At 36.0% G+C, this 9,987-nt stretch overlaps 1 non-coding gene across 1 annotated transcript; it reads right to left on the bottom strand.

Annotated features, from left to right (window-relative positions):
- Positions 1-9,555: 9,555 nt before the first annotated feature.
- On the bottom strand, positions 9,556-9,662 carry LOC141699989 (small nucleolar RNA R71). The gene has a single exon (XR_012566190.1). It is a non-coding gene; the product is annotated as a small nucleolar RNA R71 (small nucleolar RNA).
- Positions 9,663-9,987: the final 325 nt, after the last annotated feature.

The raw sequence follows: 9,987 nt of genomic DNA, 5'->3' as shown, positions 1-9,987 counted from the left end.
TAATCAAGGTCGTTCAGTTTTATTTTAAATTTTAAAACTATTCCCACTTAATAAATTTTTATTACTGCTTTACCAATATTCTGTAAAAATATGACCAATGAGAGAATGACCATTAATAAACCAAGTAAATAAATACTGCCGCATCAGAATCAGAACTTGATTTGTACCAGGGCTAAAAAGGTCATCAGAATATGGTTAGTATCAGGATTTAAAATGTTATCAGAATATCAAACGACTCAGAGACAAAATCTTGCATAAATATAAAATTCCATTAATATATTGAGCAAATACATTTCATGAAATTTAAATTACATGCTTAAAATTACAAGATTGTCCTAAGCTACAAATCCTAACATCAACAGCTTTAGTCCTAGTCTAAGATGATGGACAAAGATGACGGTGAAGAGAAACGGATAGCTGCAAATATTTCTTCTTCCTACTCTCAACAAAGAGAACAGCAAGACGAATTATTCGCTCCTGCTGTCAGAGAGCTTCTCTCCTTTCTTATTCCAGACGCTCAAGATGGCGATGATAGTCCATATAGAAGAACAAGAGGTCTGTGAGAACCTCTTGGGGAACTAAGTCCTGGATTTCATCAGGAATGGGAGTGACATGCCATTCCTGCTGCCATTCAGTACACCTCAACTCGATAGCGAAAGTGTCATAGTTCAGAACTAAGTTGAAATGAACCATGTTTTTTATGAGTAAAAAAAATGAGTTTGAGAGAAAATGAGAGATGTGTTGGCTAGAATGAGGCGTTAGTTTATATAACCAATAGAATATCAAGAGACGTAAGGAAAATTGAATGGTTACAGGTAGAAATAATTATACCTCGTCTCCCTAGACTGATGAGAATAATAACAGCCATTGGAAGCTTAAAACAGGATTTAATACGCACACGAAACAAGTAAAAATTACTGTGCATAGACGAGTACCACTAACCCAAATTATGTTGACTGTTAATATCTCACCCAAACATATTCTAATTTTAAATAAGACTGTTTCAGATTTTAACCACAAATAAGTCAAGTAAAGAATCAGAATTTAATATCAGAACTTAGACTTATATCAGAACTTAACAGTCATCAGAACATGATTTCTTAACTCGAAAAGTGAATGCCTATTTCTGTAATTCTTCACACAAATTCTGATTTCTTTTCTTCAGAACTTAATCATCAGAACTTCCATCATTACTTGTCCTCAGAATTTATGCAACTAACACTTAAACGTTCATCTAAAACAACATTTATCACCACAATAATTTTCATCATTCATATGGAGTGTATGTGTGTGCAGTAAGCTAAATATCAGATAAAGATTAAAGTCTGATTCACTTTAGTATATCTTAGAAATAAGTCATAACTAAGAACTTTGCTCAAAATCTGTCATGATTCTGAAGTCTACTTTAGAATGAGTTCATGCATGAATCCACCTCAACTTTTTTGTGCTCATTTTATGCATATTTTGAAATTCCATTTTACAGTGGCTTCTCAGTGTAAGTGAGTCACGACTGCTTATCAGAATTTATGCTATTATCAGAGTATTTCTCCAGTAATCATAGAGTGTGAAAAGTCACCAAGAAAATATTTATTTTTCTTTTTTGATGCATATTACTTAATACCAGCAATGCACTTGGGTCTTCCCTTCCACATTTTTACTCTAGATCTCAAAGGAGTACCGGCTTTTTATTTCTTTTTTCTTTTCCTTTTCTTTTGATAAGTGAGGCTTATCAGCACTTAGTACATTCACCAGATTTACTAACATCAGAACTTAACAGATAAGAAGCATTATTCTAGTTTTTGACTTAGTAATAAGATAGACAAAGTAAACTTAACTAAGCTCAATATCAGAATTTGCTTGTGTTAAAAGATTTCCACATAAACAATTACTTCAAACATGGGATCTTTAGTATATTAAAGACTACTAGGTCAGCATCTAGCATAGTTATCCTCATTGGATTGAATAGTCACAGAAGCATGCATATCACTATCAGAGTTTAGAAATTCACATCAGACAACAATCAGTACTTAAGCAATTTTCAATTAAGCACAGAATACACAAAGATAGTAATATCTGTAAATACTGATTATAAAATCTGATAAAATAGAACATAAACTAAGCAGACTTAGAGAAAAAACCTGAAACCATTCCAAGTTTATTTACCAATCTTGTAAAAGTAGCTTCACACAGTGGTTTTGTGAAGATATCTGCTAGTTGTTGATCTGTTGGAACAAAGTGCAATTCCACTGTACCTTCATCCACATGTTCCCTCATGAAGTGGTACCTAATGCTGATGTGCTTTGACATTGAGTGTTGAACTGGATTACCTGTCATAGCAATAGCACTTTGATTATCACAGTAAATAGGGATTTTAAAGTATGTTAACCCATAATCCAGTAACTAATTCTTTATCCAAAGAATCTGTGCACAACAGCTTCCTACAGCAATATACTCAGCTTCTGCAGTTGATGTGGAAATTGACTTTTGTTTCTTGCTAAACCAAGAAACCAATCTGCCTCCAAGAAATTGGCAGCTTCCACTTGTGCTTTTCCTGTCAATTTTGCATCTTGCAAAATCTGCATCTGAGTAACCTATTAGTTTAAAATCTGATTCTCTGGGATACCACAATCCCAGATCAGCTGTTCCCTTAAGATACTTGAAAATTCTTTTCACAGCTGTTAAGTGAGGTTCTCCTGGATCTGCTTCAAATCTTGCACAAAGACAGGTAGCATACATGATATCCGGTCTACTAGCAGTTAGATAGAGTAGTGAGCCAATCATACCTCTGAAATCAGTAATATCTACTGATATACCAGTATCCTTATCCAATTTTATTACAGTGGCCATGGGAGTGGATGCACTTGAACAATCTTGCATTCCAAATTTCTTCAGCAAATATCTGGTGAACTTGGATTCACAAATAAAAGTGCCTTCTTCATTCTGCTTGACTTGAAGGCCCAGAAAATAGCTAAGTTCCCCCATCATACTCATTTGATATCTTGACTGCATCAGTTTGGCAAACTTCTTGCAAAGTCTGTCATTTGTAGAACCAAAAATGATATCATCAACATATATCTGCACCAAAAGTAAGTCCTTTCCATGGTTGAGGTAGAACATAGTTTTGTCAATAGTTCCTCTGTTAAATCCACTTTCCAGAAGAAACTGAGCTAAAGTCTCATACCATGCTCTTGGAGCTTGCTTAAGGCCATAAAGTGCTTTATCAAGATTGTAGACATGATTTAGAAATTCGGAATCTACAAATCCTGGAGGTTGTTCAACATATACTTCCTCTTCCAATTCTCCATTGAAAAAAGCACTTTTCACATCCATTTGAAAGACAGTAAACTTTTTGTGAGCAGCATAAGCCAAAAATATCCTTATAGCTTCCAATCTAGCAACTAGTGCAAATGTTTCATCATAATCAATTCCCTCCTGTTAAGAATATCCTTTTGCAACCAGCCTTGCTTTATTCCTTGTAATTATGCCATCACTATCAGTTTTGTTTCTAAACACCCACTTTGTACCAACAACAGATCTGTTCTTTGGTCTTGGCACTAGGGTCCAGACTTTGTTTCTTTCAAATTCATTTAACTCTTCCTGCATTGCTTACACCCAATCAGCATCTTGAAGAGCTTCTTCCACTTTCTTTGGTTCAGTCTGAGAAAGAGAAGAATTATAAAGACATTCACTTGAAGTAGCTGTTCTAGTTCTGACACCTGCATCAGGATTTCCAATTATTAAATCAGGTGTATGTGATTTAGTCCACTTCCTTGTAGATGGAAGGCTTTCTCTAGAACTGGATGCTCCCCCATGATCCATGCTGTCTTTATCAACATTTTCTGATGATCCCCCTGAAATTATGCTATCTGAGTTGGATCCTTCAGAATTTGAGTTTCCAGAATTATCAGAACTTGGCTCATCAGAACTTGATGAATCAGAACTTGAAGAGCCAGTTGTAGGTTCTGATGCTTCTTGAGATGTGGTTGTATCTTCAGTATGCTCCCCCTGCATAGGTGCATCTTCCTTTGGTGTAGTCACCACAGTTTCAATAACATCAGAGTTTAATCTATCAGAGTTTGCAGTATCATGATTTAGACTGTCATGATTTTCAGTATCAGAATTTAAGTCTTCATTTTCAAATCTCAGCTGATCATGATCATTGAAATCTTCAAGTCCAGTAATCTTCTTGTCATCAAAGGAGACATTGATAGATTCCATGACAACCCTTGTTCTTAAATTGTAGACTCTGAAGGCTTTTATGGAAAGTGGATATCCAACAAAAATTCCTTCATCAGCTTTTAAATCAAATTTGGATAGCTGTTCAGGATGAGTCTTAAGAACAAAACACTTGCATCCAAATACATGAAAATACTTCAGATTTGGCTTCTTTTTCTTCACCATCTCATATGGTGTCTTTCCATGCTTGTTAATGAGTGTTGCATTCTGAGTAAAACAAGCAGTCTGCACAGTTTCAGCCCAAAAATAGGTTGGTAGCTTTGCTTCATCAAGCATTATTCGTGCAGCTTCAATAAGAGTTCTATTCTTTCTTTCAACAACTCCATTTTGCTGTGGAGTTCCAGGAGAAGAAAATTCATGCTTGATTCAATGGTCTTTACAGAACTCTTCCATGATCAAATTCTTGAACTCAGTGCCATTATCACTTCTTATGATCTTCATAGAATCTTTGACCAATTTATCCAGTTGCTTGACATGATCAATCAAGATAGATGCAGTTTCACTTTTTTTGTGCAAGAAATACACCCATGTGTATCTGGTGAACTCATCCACTATGACCATATCATATTTCTTCTTTGCAATAGACATGACATTCACTGGACCAAATAGATCTACATGTAGTAGGTGATAAGACTCAAGAAATGATAATTCAGTCTTGCTCTTGAATGAAGATTTTCTTTGTTTAGCCTTCTGACATGAATCACAAAGGCCATCAGGAGCAAATACTGATTTTGGCAGTCCTCTCACAAGATCTTTCTTGACTAGTTCATTTATATTGTTGAAATTTAAATGAGAGAATTTCTTGTGCCAATTCCGGCTTTCTTCAATTGATGATCTACTTAACAGACAGATTGCAAAACCATCAGTACTTGTTGAAAGCTTGGCTTCATAAATGTTACCATGCCTGTATCCTTTCAGAACAACTTTTCCTGTAGATTTGCTTACAACTTCACAGTGTTCTTCAAAGAAATCCACATGATAACCTCTGTCACAGATTTGACTAACACTCAGCAGATTGTGTTTAAGTCCTGAGACTAGAGCTACTTCTTTAATGATGACATTCCCAAGATTGATATTGCCATATCCCAGTGTTTTTCCAATGTTTCCATCTCCATAAGAAACACTTGGGCCAGCTTTCTCCACAAAGTCTGATAGCAGGGCTTTATTTCCAGTCATATGTCCTGAGCATCCACTGTCCAGAACTAGGATGTTATTCCTGTTGCCCTGCAATCACAAAGACCACTAATGATTAGTTTTAAGGACCCAGACTAGCTTGGATCCTTTGGCCTTATTAAGTTTGTTAACATTTGCAGCGGATTTAGCATCAGAGTCTATGTTAACATTTTTCTTATCTGCATTTACACTATCAGACTTTGTATCAGAACTTACACTAGAAGGAACAATGCTAACTTTCTTTAAAGAAGGTTTTATTTGATAATAATCATAGTACAAACTATGATATTCCTTACAAGTATAAATGGAATGCCATAAACTACCACAATCAAAAAAGGATTTTGTGGCCTATATCTAACAGACTGACTCTTAACTCCTGACTTTGAAGGTAAGGAGTTTATGTTCTTATTCTTCCTACAAAAAGAAGCCAGATGGTTAGAACTTCCACAGTTATGACATGTTTTTCTAGGAGCATCAGGAACAGGATTATAATCATTGCTTTTATTCACACCTTCCTTTCCATTCCTATTTTTCCTAGGTGACTTTACCTTGTTTACATTCTTAACATCTTTCAGCTTATGCTTAAGCTGCTTCTTTGTCATTAAGCCTACGTTAACTTCAGTTGGCTTTTCCTGTTTTAGTTTGTCAAAAGTTAATTCCTCTTTAACTTCTGATTTCTCAGTTTCAGACTTTACAGCTACAAACTTAACAGGTTTTACCTTTGGCTTTTGTTTAACAACTATAGACTTAATTTCTACAGTTCTTTTATCATTCTTATCATCTCCATAACCTAAGCCCTCTTTCCAGTTTCCACTACTTAACAAATTCTGAGTTTTTCTACCAGAGTTAGTCCAAGTCCTGATAATCTCTCTTTCCTTTTCTAACTCAGTTTTTAGAGATTCATTTATTTTAAGTACTTCATCCCTAACATAGAAAGCATCATCTCTATCTTTCTGAGTTTGATGGAACATGACTAACTCTTTTTCTAAATAATCATTCCTCTTTTTACAGGCAAGATTTTCAGAAGTTAATCTTTCACATGTTAAAGTTTGATCTCTATAACTAATGAACATGGTTTTAAGATATCTTCTCAACTCATTAATATCATCAGTATAAAAGGCATAAGTAGTGAGGTACCTTTAACTCAGCAGCTTCAGAACTGCTATCAGCATTTGCCATCAAGGCATAGTTCACCTCACTTTCAGAATCTGAAGTGTCTGCCCAGCTTTTCTTCTTTGTGACAAGAGCCTTGCCTTTGTCACTCTTCACTTTCTTGCAATTAGGAGATATGTGGCCTTTCTCACCACAGTTGTAGTATTTGACATTTGTGTAATCTCCTATGTCAGACTTCCCTCCTTTGCCTTCAGATTTTCTGAAACTCTTCTTATCAGATCTTGCACCTTTCCTGGAAAAAAATTTTCCCTTCCTGAATTTTCTGTATGCAATCCTTGTGATTCCTTTCACCATAAGAGCACACAGCTTCATCATCTCTTCATCAGCATCCATCTCAGGCAAGCTTTCAGTTTCGGAGTCATCATCACTATCAGAACTTGATGACTCAGTATCAGACTTTGTGATGAGTGCTTTTCCCTTTCCTTTCCTTGAGGTAGCTGCTTTGGGGAATTCTTCATCATCCTTAAGAGCAATTGTCCATGAATTTCCTCATTTCCTCTTGCTTCTTTGTTCCATCTCAAGTTCATGGGTCTTGAGTATCCCATAAATTTCATCAAGAGTTGTTTCTTTAAGATTATAGTTGTCTCTTATAATTGTGGCCTTCAAATCCCAACTTTCAGGAAGAGCTAACAGGAATTTAAGGTTTGAATCTTCAAGATCATAATCCTTATCAACTAGTGACAAATCATTCAAGAGTTTGACAAATATATCATATAAATCAGTCAATGACTCATTAGGCTTTGAGTCAAAGTGTTCATACTCTTGAGTGAGTATAGTCTTCCTGTTCTTCTTAATCGAATCAGTTCCCTGGCATCTTGTCTCCAAGGCATCCCATATCTCCTTTGCATTCTTGTAGTTAATTACCCTATTTGACATTACATCATCAATGGCACTATGCAGCAAGTGTCGTACCTTAGCATCCTTAGCAATTGATGCGATATCTTCAGCAGTGTAATCACTCTTCTCCTTTGGTACAGATTTTGCTGCTTCACCTGCAACTGCAACTGCGAGTTTGGTTGGCTTGTGAGGTCCTTCATTGATTCTGTCAAGATATTCTGGATCTGTAGCTTCCAGAAACATAGTCATCCTCACCTTCCATATGGGATATTCAGATGGTTTTAGTATGGGAACTCTAATAGCCTCGTATCGACTAAGGATTTGATTCTTTGGAGGTTCTTCAGTTTTGGTGGGCTTGGTTGGAATTTCTGCTTCAGACATGATTATTTTTGGATCTTAAACTGTTTGTGTGTTAACAGATAGGCTCTGATACCACATTTTAGGTCACACACACTGTAGAAGGGGGGTTGAATACAGTGTATAGCACAATCAAATCGAATTCAAAGAACACAAGTAACAGAAAACAAACTTTATTAAACTCTATTACAATGTAAAACTGTCCTCTCTCAGTGATGAACAAATATCACGAGAGCTGTTAGGGTTACAATGAATATTATTCTCGATAATGATAACACATATAGTGTAAACCCTATGTCTGTGTTTATATACTACACAGTTACAAGATAATCGCTAATTGATATGGAATATAATTCTGCTTCCTAAAATATATCAACCAGTTATCTTTTCTTTCAAGTATTCCATTCTTCATAGAATTCCTTCTTCATGCATATCTCTTCTTCCTTTCAATTAGCCGCCTTCCTTATCTGAAAGTCTTCTTTAAGTCCTAATATTATATCCTGATAAATATCTCCTGAACCTTAAGTACTGATAACTTAAGTTCCGACTTCAGTATAAGTGCTGATATCCAGTTAAGTACTGATTTGTCCTATTCAAGTAAGATCTGAAAACTAAACAAAAATCATATTATACATGACATTATCAAATATATCTAAAAGAAGCGACGGTGAATATAGAGGTTTAGAACTTGCCATGCTAGCATAGGTTCATGTGTTATTGTTATGCATGATTCGTAGGTAATTTTAACCATCTTACTTGCCCTATGTAATCATGATAGATAACTTGCGCATTGAACCGTTATGTTTTCAATTCTTATAGACATATAAGGACTAAGCATAATTAGTGTCTATTCAACTTCTATCTCTTTTGTGGATGCTTGGTAGCAGGGTATTCGTACAACGAACATTTACTAGTTTCGTGTTATCTGATTAGTGTCATCACCATCACATGCTAAGGTTAAGAACATTGACTTTGAATGAAGTAGTAATGAAGTAGAATCCCATGTTTGTCTCATATAAGTAATTCAACCTCAATTCTCTTAGTTAATGCTATTTAGTATAATCTCTTAGTTTAATCAAAACCCAATTTGTTATTTATCTTAGCATTGAGCGATAACCATACATTGTTGCATAGGTGCATAAATTGAACTTAACCTAAACCAGTCTCTGTGGGAACGAATCTGATTGATATCTTATACTACTTGCGAATGCGTATACTTGCGTGTAATTTTAGCGCTTGTTTTCGCCCTAACAAGTCTTTGGCGCCGCTACCGGGGACTCGGTGTTAATTTTTAGTTTATGTGCTTGTCATCAGTGGTCGTTAAAGTTCACTGACTCGGACTCTTTTACTTTCACGGTTTATTTGTTTGTGTTTCAGGTACTCATTATAATGGGAGATCCAGCCGCACGAACGAAAGCCTTGATGAATTTTTCTCAACCCAAGATCAATGACATTCAATCTAGCATTGTCAGGCCAGCTATCACAGCTAATACCTTTGAAATCAAGCCTGACATAATTCAATGGGTGCAGAATTCAATCCATTTTGGGGGTTCTCCAACGGAAGATCCCAATATGCACATTAGGGATTTCATTGAGATCTGCGACACCTTCAAGTTCAACGGTATTTTTGAAGATGTTGTGAAGCTGATACTATTCCCATTCTCTATGAGGGACAAGGCTAAGAGCTGGTTACACTCTCTGCCAGCTGGTTCGATTACTAGTTGGGAAGATATTGCTCAAAAGTTTCTCACTAAATTCTTCCTCATGGCAAAGACAGCTGCAATCAGGAATGCTCTTACTCAATTTACGCAGCAATCAGGAGAATCTTTATATGAAGCTTGGGAGCGCTACAAGGAGATGCTTAGGAAGTGTCCTCATCATGGAATGCCTGATTGGATGATCATCAATTATTTTTTATAATGGTTTTGGAGCACAGTCCAGACCCATGCTCGATGCAGTATCAGGTGGAGCCTTATGGGCTAAGAGCTACGATGAAGCTTATGATCTAATTGAATTGATGGCTGCTAATGAATATCAGTATCCAACTCAGAGATTGCCACAGAGAAAGGAAGCAAGAGTTCTTCAAGTGGATACAGCTACAACTATCACTACTCAACTAAAGGAGTTGTCTATGAAGATCGATTATATGGCTAACTATGGTGTTAATCAGATAACCAGTATTTGTGAGTTGTGTGCAGGTCCGCATGCGAC

Source organism: Apium graveolens, unplaced genomic scaffold (assembly GCF_009905375.1).
Source record: "Apium graveolens cultivar Ventura unplaced genomic scaffold, ASM990537v1 ctg1615, whole genome shotgun sequence".
Lineage (NCBI taxonomy): Eukaryota > Viridiplantae > Streptophyta > Magnoliopsida > Apiales > Apiaceae > Apium > Apium graveolens.
The sequence above is the reverse complement of the archived record's forward strand: the minus strand, read 5'-3'. Positions and strand labels throughout refer to the sequence as shown.